This window comes from Lathyrus oleraceus, chromosome 7, assembly GCF_024323335.1.
Source record: "Lathyrus oleraceus cultivar Zhongwan6 chromosome 7, CAAS_Psat_ZW6_1.0, whole genome shotgun sequence".
Taxonomy (NCBI): domain Eukaryota; kingdom Viridiplantae; phylum Streptophyta; class Magnoliopsida; order Fabales; family Fabaceae; genus Lathyrus; species Lathyrus oleraceus.
The window spans coordinates 446,938,829-446,946,563 of NC_066585.1; positions in this window are offsets into that span (position 1 = coordinate 446,938,829).

Sequence of the window (7,735 nt, forward strand, 5' to 3'; positions counted from 1 at the left end):
ACTTCCTAATCAAGTTTTCATACATTAGTCGTAGATCTCAATTATCTTAGTGGTTGATGTTAATCTCACCTCTTGTCCTTAGTGATCGAACCGTAAGACTTCCATACTGAAAACAGGGTTAACCCCTCTAGTAAGTCGAAGCTATTCTCACATGGTGGACTTGTTGTTGATAGGTTGAGTCTTCTCCCGTGGATAATGAAAGATCTTAGGGCTTTTGTTTAAAATCAATCCACTCACCTACTTTTGGAAATATTTTAGCCGAACTACGGCGTTTTGATCCTTACCTTCCATGGAAAGGTACGTAGGCAACGGGTTCATCCGTTCAAACACAAAAACAATAAAAATTGTATATTCTTTTCTCATCCCTTCAATCCATGTTTGCACAATAAATATTTCATAAACAAATAGCATTTCATACAACAAGTTGTGAAAAGGGCTCCCTAGGAGTACCTAGGACGTTTTGGGTGCCTAACACCTTCCCATTGCGTAATTAACCCCTTACCCAGATCTCTGATCTTTTCATTAGTTTTCTATGTGTAAAACTTCTTAGGCTTTTGTTCGCTTTTTAGCCATTCCTTTGGATAAATAAAAGTGTGGTGGCGACTCTATCTTTGTATGCTTTGCTTTTGATTTAGTCAATAAATCATAAAGTGACGAATACACCGCTACAAGCAGCATTTCAGGTTGATTCATGGATGAAATTTGAATGGAATGGAGCTCTTATTTATAGATGGAAAGGCAAGGCAAGTGTGATTCAATCCGTGTGCATGGAATTGGATATTCATTGCATGGGCTTGCATGATCATGCAAAAGGCCCAAATTCAATGCCAAATGCAATCTGAAATGAATGTGAGATGATTTGGACGCGTAGTTTGGAGCGAAATGGCTTGTGCATGGAAGTTTGATATGTTATGCATAATTGAACCAAAAACTTCCCCTCTTCGAAAATGCCATTTGCCAAATCCAAACATGAGCATGTGAGTAATGGTTGGAAAGGTTTTTATGTAAGGAATAATTGTTATGTTGGGCAAAAATCCATTTGAAGTGTGGAAATTGGTGAAATTTGAGTTTAAAGTGCAAGGTGCAAAACATGTGAAGGCAAAGTTTCCAAATTTGGCCATTGTTCAAGCCCCTCTGTTTGGATGATGCAAGCCTCAAATGAAAAAACCTCCAACAACAAAGTTGTATATCTCTTTAGGAAAATCAAAATGGACTTAAATTTGGCATCATTTGGATTTTTGATGAAAGAGTTATGGGCACTTGAAGTTGGACTTTTTTGCCTTTTAATGCATTTGGTCCAAAAGGACCTATAATGTCTTGGATTATCACATGTATTTCCTTTGAGATTTGGAATTTTTTTTCAACATAACATTTGAAGTAGGCATCTTAAGATTTCCAATTCATTTGATCTCACCTCAAAATCATAAAAAATGAATGAGTTATGTTCTTGGGAAGTTGACCTAAAATTAGGGTTTCAGTCAAAATCACCTATAATGTCTTGGAATGGGAGATGACCTTCCAATCTTCAAATCAATTTTTGATGAACATGAAAATTGTCCATATTGTCCTTAAGGACATTTTTGTTTTTGGGATCATCTCCATTTCACCAACACATAAAAAGTTAGGTCTCAGTACATTTCAAAATAGTCAGATGAATTTGATTGATCAACTTCTCAAGTCCATGACTCATATCTTGATGAATTGATGATTGAGTACACTCAAATAAGTTCAAATATGCATGAAATGATGAATTAAATAACTTCCCTTGATTGCATTTGATCATGGGCTGAGGTTGCTTCAAGAGCAAGGCACTGTGGTGCATAGATGAATTAGTGTTTCCTTGGGGAACAAACCTCAAACCCTTTGACTTGATTTGATCAAAATGATGAATTGAGATGTTAGGGAGGCATATTTGATGGATGAGAGCTTTGGGAACCATTACCATGCTTGCTATCATCTTCACTTGGCCATATCTTTGTACCAATGATCTCCTTGAAGCTTTTGACCTTGTGATTGCTCAAGCTACAAACAAAAGATGTTAGTGACATATTTTTGTGCTTTTGGTTAGTGAACAAAAGAAAACAAGCAATGGTATACAAATCAAGCATGCTTGGTGATCTAAAACCACTCACAAGAGGTCCTACCCAAAGGTAAAGGGAAACAAGATGCTTATGATCCTTGAGGCAATGCAAATGCAATGTTATGATGCCATGAGGGATCTTAGGGACAAAACTAGGGTCTTACATATGAAAATGTTCCTTTTAATTATCTCAAACTTGGAATCCCTATCACATAAGAACAAACAAATCAAAAAGTTCCACAATGCAATAATAGAAACGAACAAAGAGAGAGTTTAGATTAGGGGTCCTTTCAAGTCAACTTCAAGATGTAAGCATTCTAAAGGCATGAGACCTAGTTGCTCTTCAATCAATTTTAGAATTCTAAAGGCATGAGGCCTAGTTTCTCTTGAACTCCATTAAGCATAGGTGATATCCTAATTCTAAGTCCTTTCTCCTTTTGGCATTGGATTCACACAAGCAAGAACAAAGCAAGCACAAGACAATAGTATATTTACACAATAATGTGCTCAAGTGAGCAAACGGCAAATGGCATAAACATAAACATGAGCTTAAATGAGCAAAGAGAAAAGACAATATGAATAAATGAGTAGGAAATTAAATTGCATTAAAGTAAATTGCAATAATTAAATGCTTGAATTAAAAGTTAGTAATTAGTAGTTAGTGTTAGTGTGCCATAAGTAAATTTAGCGCTACGTTAAGCAATTGTAAGTGGACTAATGTAGTAGTCACACCTATCTGAGGCCGGTCAATAAAACTATAGGAAAATAAACACAAGTTAGAGATCATGACTAGTAAGTCAAGCTCCTACAACTTGCCATGCCAAAAGAAAAGAAGAATGACCTTGTATGGATTTCAGGTTCTTTGCTTGACCAAGAAGCAACCTATCTTGGAAACAAAGAAATTCAATTGATCCTTCATCAAGTTGAATTTGATTTGGATCAAAGAAGGTTAAGCCTCTCATATGTCAAAGCTAACCACAAATCATTAACTCATTTGTAAAAATAAAAAGAAGAAGAAAGGAGATGAAGATAGAATTTACAAAAATGAAAATTCAAATGACATAACCAAAAAACATTAATCAAACATGAATGGAATCAACATCAATCAATGGTAAACAGAAGTGAAATGAAGATTAGAAGTCAAGAAAGGTCAAACATATTTTTGGTATTTTTTGGAATTAAAATGTTACATAAAATAAAATGGACAAATCATGGTCAAACTTCAAATCCAATTCAAATCAACATGGATAAGTCCAATTGGATCATCATAAGTCTAACATGGTCAAACTAGGTTTGACAAATTTTCTCAATATTTTTTGAAAACAGAAACTATTTTTAAACAATTAAAAATGGAGAAAAATAACATATATGAACTAAAATCTCAAATAAATCTCAAATCAATTAAGAAATTGATGAGAATATTTTTCATAGACTTATCATCATTCATGCATGTTAGGAAAATATCTTGGAATTTTTGAATACCTACAAGTTTTTAAAATGAATTAAAAACAATCAAAAATAAAATAATACACAAAAAATATTAATTGGAATCACAAAAATAATTAAAAATCATATTATGAAACTAGAATTCAAGAGATTTTTTTTGCAATTGGTCTCATATTTTTGTGATTCCAAATAATGAAGTTATGAATTTTTGAAAATAAATGGAATAAAAGAAAATAAAACAGAAATTAATAAAATAGAAGAAACCAGAGGCGCATGATCCATCTCATTAATTGACATGGACATCATCAACGGATCAGAGTTGCGCGCTTACCATGTACATGAGTCAAGCGCGAAGTATCATGAATTAAATGAAGTCAAACATAACAAAGGCTCAGATTAGATCTGGTAATCATCATCCAATGGCCATGGTTCAAACACGTGGGGACGGTGGTGAAACCACCGTCTTCTCCGGTGAGAAGGCAAAATCCGGCCACCAGTTGCAGGTTTTGCAACCTCAACTAAAACACGTGATCCGTATACCAAATTAAAGTTGGGGTTATGTACATCACCCCTGTGATCTTAGATTTTACTCAAGATCCCTTTGGAAGGAGAAATCTGAGGTTGAAAATCTAGGTGTTCAATCTGAAGTTCAATAATTCACAAAATTAAAGCCACCATTGGCTTGCCTCTCACATGAGGACTTCAGAAAACCAAACCAACACAAACAATGCACAATATATAGTGAGATTCGAAGCAAAACATTTGAGCTGTAAACCTTTGAAGTGCAGCTTTGATGAGCACGATCCAACCAATCCTTTGCTTGCAGCTTGATCTTGATGTATGATATGAGAGCTAGGCTTAGGAATTACTTTTGAAAATCAACTGATGTTGTTGAAAATCAAACTTGAAAAAGAGAAATTCAAATTCAAATTCCTTTGGTGAAAGGTTGGGAATGGATTTCAGCAGAGGTTTAGGCGCCTTCAGGTTGAGAATTGAATGAAGAAATGTGTTTATTTATAGCTGAGATCTAGAGGAGAGTTTGACAAACTCGTTTGCATGAGAATTGGGTCCTCCATGCATGGGCCTGTACAGGCGCATGTGAGGCCCAAAATCAAATGGTTTTGCATGCTGAAATGATTTGAAGCAAGTTTAGACGTGCAGATTGAATGGCATTTGCTTGTGCATCAAGATTTAACATGAAATGCATAAATGGTCATAAAAGTTCTTCTCTTCGAAAATCCTATTTGGAAAAACCCAAACATAGGCATGTGAGTAATGGTTGGAAATGTCTTGACATAAGGAAGAAAATCTATGTTGGACAAAAATCCATTTGGAGTTTGGAAAATTGTGAAAACTGGCCATGAAGTTCAAGGTACAAAACATGTTTTTGAAAAATTTGCCAAAAAGGAAAAAACTTCAAGGCCTTATGTTTCAATGATAAAAGCCTCAAATAGAAAAACCTCCAACATAAAAGTTGTAGATCGTTTCAATTCAATCAATTTGGGCTTAAAGTTTTCATCATTTGGATTTGTGATGTGAAAGTTATGGGCACTTAAAGTTGGACTTTTTCAAGATTCAATGGCTTTGGTCCAAAGTGACCTATAATATTTTGTATTATCACATGTGTTTATTTTAGGATTATGAAATTTTGTCAAACATAACAATTGAATTAGACATATCAAACTTTCCAATGCATTTGGTCTCACCTCAAAATCATAAAAAATGAAGGAGTTAGGTCCTTGGGAAGTTGACCCAAAATTAGGGTTTCAGTCAAAATGACCTATAATATTTTGAAATGAATGATGACCTTCCAAGTTTCAAATGGATTTTTGATGAACATGAAAGTTGTTCATATGGTTCTTAAGAACATTTGTGATCTTGGGGTAATCATTATTTGACAAACACATCAAAAGTTAGGTCTCAATGGATTTCAAAATAGTAAGATGAATTGACTGGTCAGCTTCTCAAGTCCAAACTTCAAATCTTGATGAATGAATGATTGAGAGGCCACACATAGGCTCATATATTCATAAAATTATGAATGAAAGAACTTACCTTGAGTGAGTTTGATCATAGGTTAAGGTTGCTTCATGAGCAAGGCACAGTCAATGCACAATTGAATTAGGGTTTCCTTGGGAAACAATCCTCAAGCTCTTTGGTTTATATTGATCAAATTGAAAAACTGAGATACTTGGGAGGCATATATGATGATTGAGAGATTTATGAACCATTGTTATGCTTCTTTTCATCTTCATCTAGCCATTTCTTTGAGTATAGGGGCCTCCTAGGAGCCTTGGATCACATGACTGCTTGAGCTTCAAAACAAAACAAGTTAGTGACATATTATTGTGCTTTTGGTTAGTAAACAAAATAGAAAAAGCAATAATATACCAATCAAGCATGCTTGGTGGTCTCAAACCAACTCACACAAGTCCCAACTCTAGGGTTGAGGAGCCAAGATGCTATGATCCTTGAGGCAAATGCAAATGAACAATGATGTGATGTCATGTGGGATCTTAGGGTCGAAATTAGGGTCTTACAGATTAGTCGAGCTGGATCGATAACCGCGACTCATGACATAAAAACCAAGATCGAGCAGAAGAAGCAGAGAAAGACCAAAGGATAATCGCTTACCCCAAGGTATATTCTCGGCCGCCGGGGACTCGTCGAAACCATCGAAGCTTCAAACGAATCCCTTCCGTGTTGCTTTACAGGTTTTGGCACCATAGCCAACACATAGCTTCCATGATGTGATTGATTAATTTTGTTGTTGATTTTGTCAATATGTGAATCAAAGTGGGATCTAGGTTAAAGTTTCTTTGGGGTAAAAAAAAGCTATTGATAACCTTTTATTGGTTAGACTTGGCTAAGGGTTTGGAGAGATGAGAATGCACGAACATTTTTACGCAGTTATTTCACATTTGTTTTGAAATCTAGTTTTCTACAAGGATGAACATCGAAGGATGTTCATCATTTTTTCAAAACTCTACTTTCTCTTGGGGAAAGAAACCAACGGGTGTTTAAAAATAATGGGGAAGTGAACAGCCGCTTGTAGCACATGATATCCTTTATTCGTCATTAATTCTTTTCCTTCTTTTGACATGTAAAACATTGGAATCTGTCAGTTTTTATTATATATCATTAATTGCGTTGTTAATGGCTGCGTGGAGGAGAGAGGTCGAGACCATCCGTCTCCCTTCCGTTTGTATTTTGGGATCCATTTAGGGTTGGTTTTGGCAGAAGTGGATGTGGGCCTTTGGCCCGTTTTGGTGAAAAGGTTAGCACCTTTGGGCTGCCTGGGCTCTTGTGGTTTGCTAATTCTTGGACAGACCTCACCATTCGTTTCATACCTCCTTTCTAAGTTTATTCTACTTATTTTTCCATTTTTTATATTCTAATATTTATTTAATTTTCTGAATGCAACGATAATATTAAGATTAGTAAATAACGATGCATTATTTTCCTCAAATAAATCTTTTACCCTTATTTCACTTTATTTTTTGGGATATTACGATTTAAAATTAGTTAATTGATGGACGAGTTACGATACTTCGTGTTAAAGTAGTCTAGCCTTGGTCCAACACCAAGTATTTTTTTATTTTAAAATTTTTTAAGTTTGTAATTTACGACTTATGCGATTTTTTTGGGATGAAAAGGAGCATGAGGTGCATCATCTTAGTTATCTCTCAAGAATTCGAATGGTTGGCGTACGTCATATTGCTCGAGTTCTTGTAACCCGATTAAAAACTTATAAATCAAAATCGTCTTCCCCAATCAATGTAATACTTAAAAATATATTTCTTTTACAAACTTTGGATGAAAAGATGGAAGGCGTTCGCCTCGTCATCTCTCGTATAATTGAACGATTGACGCTTGCCATATTGCTCGAATTCTTATCATCCGATTAAAACCTTAATCATACAAATTCAAAATTATTTTCCTATATCAAACACAACTTCACGAGAAATAAACCTTATAAATTAAATTTCAATTGAAGAGAAGGGGAGACGTTCACCTCACCATTCTTTGATTATTCGAACGAGTGGCGTACGCCACATTGCTAAAATCATCGACTTTCGACCAAAACTTGCAAATCCAAATTCAAATTATCCTGCCAAATTAATACAATATCTAAGAACATTTCTTTTTATAAATTAAATTTCGGATGATAAAAGATGGGAGGCGTTCGCCTCACCATCTCTCGATTAT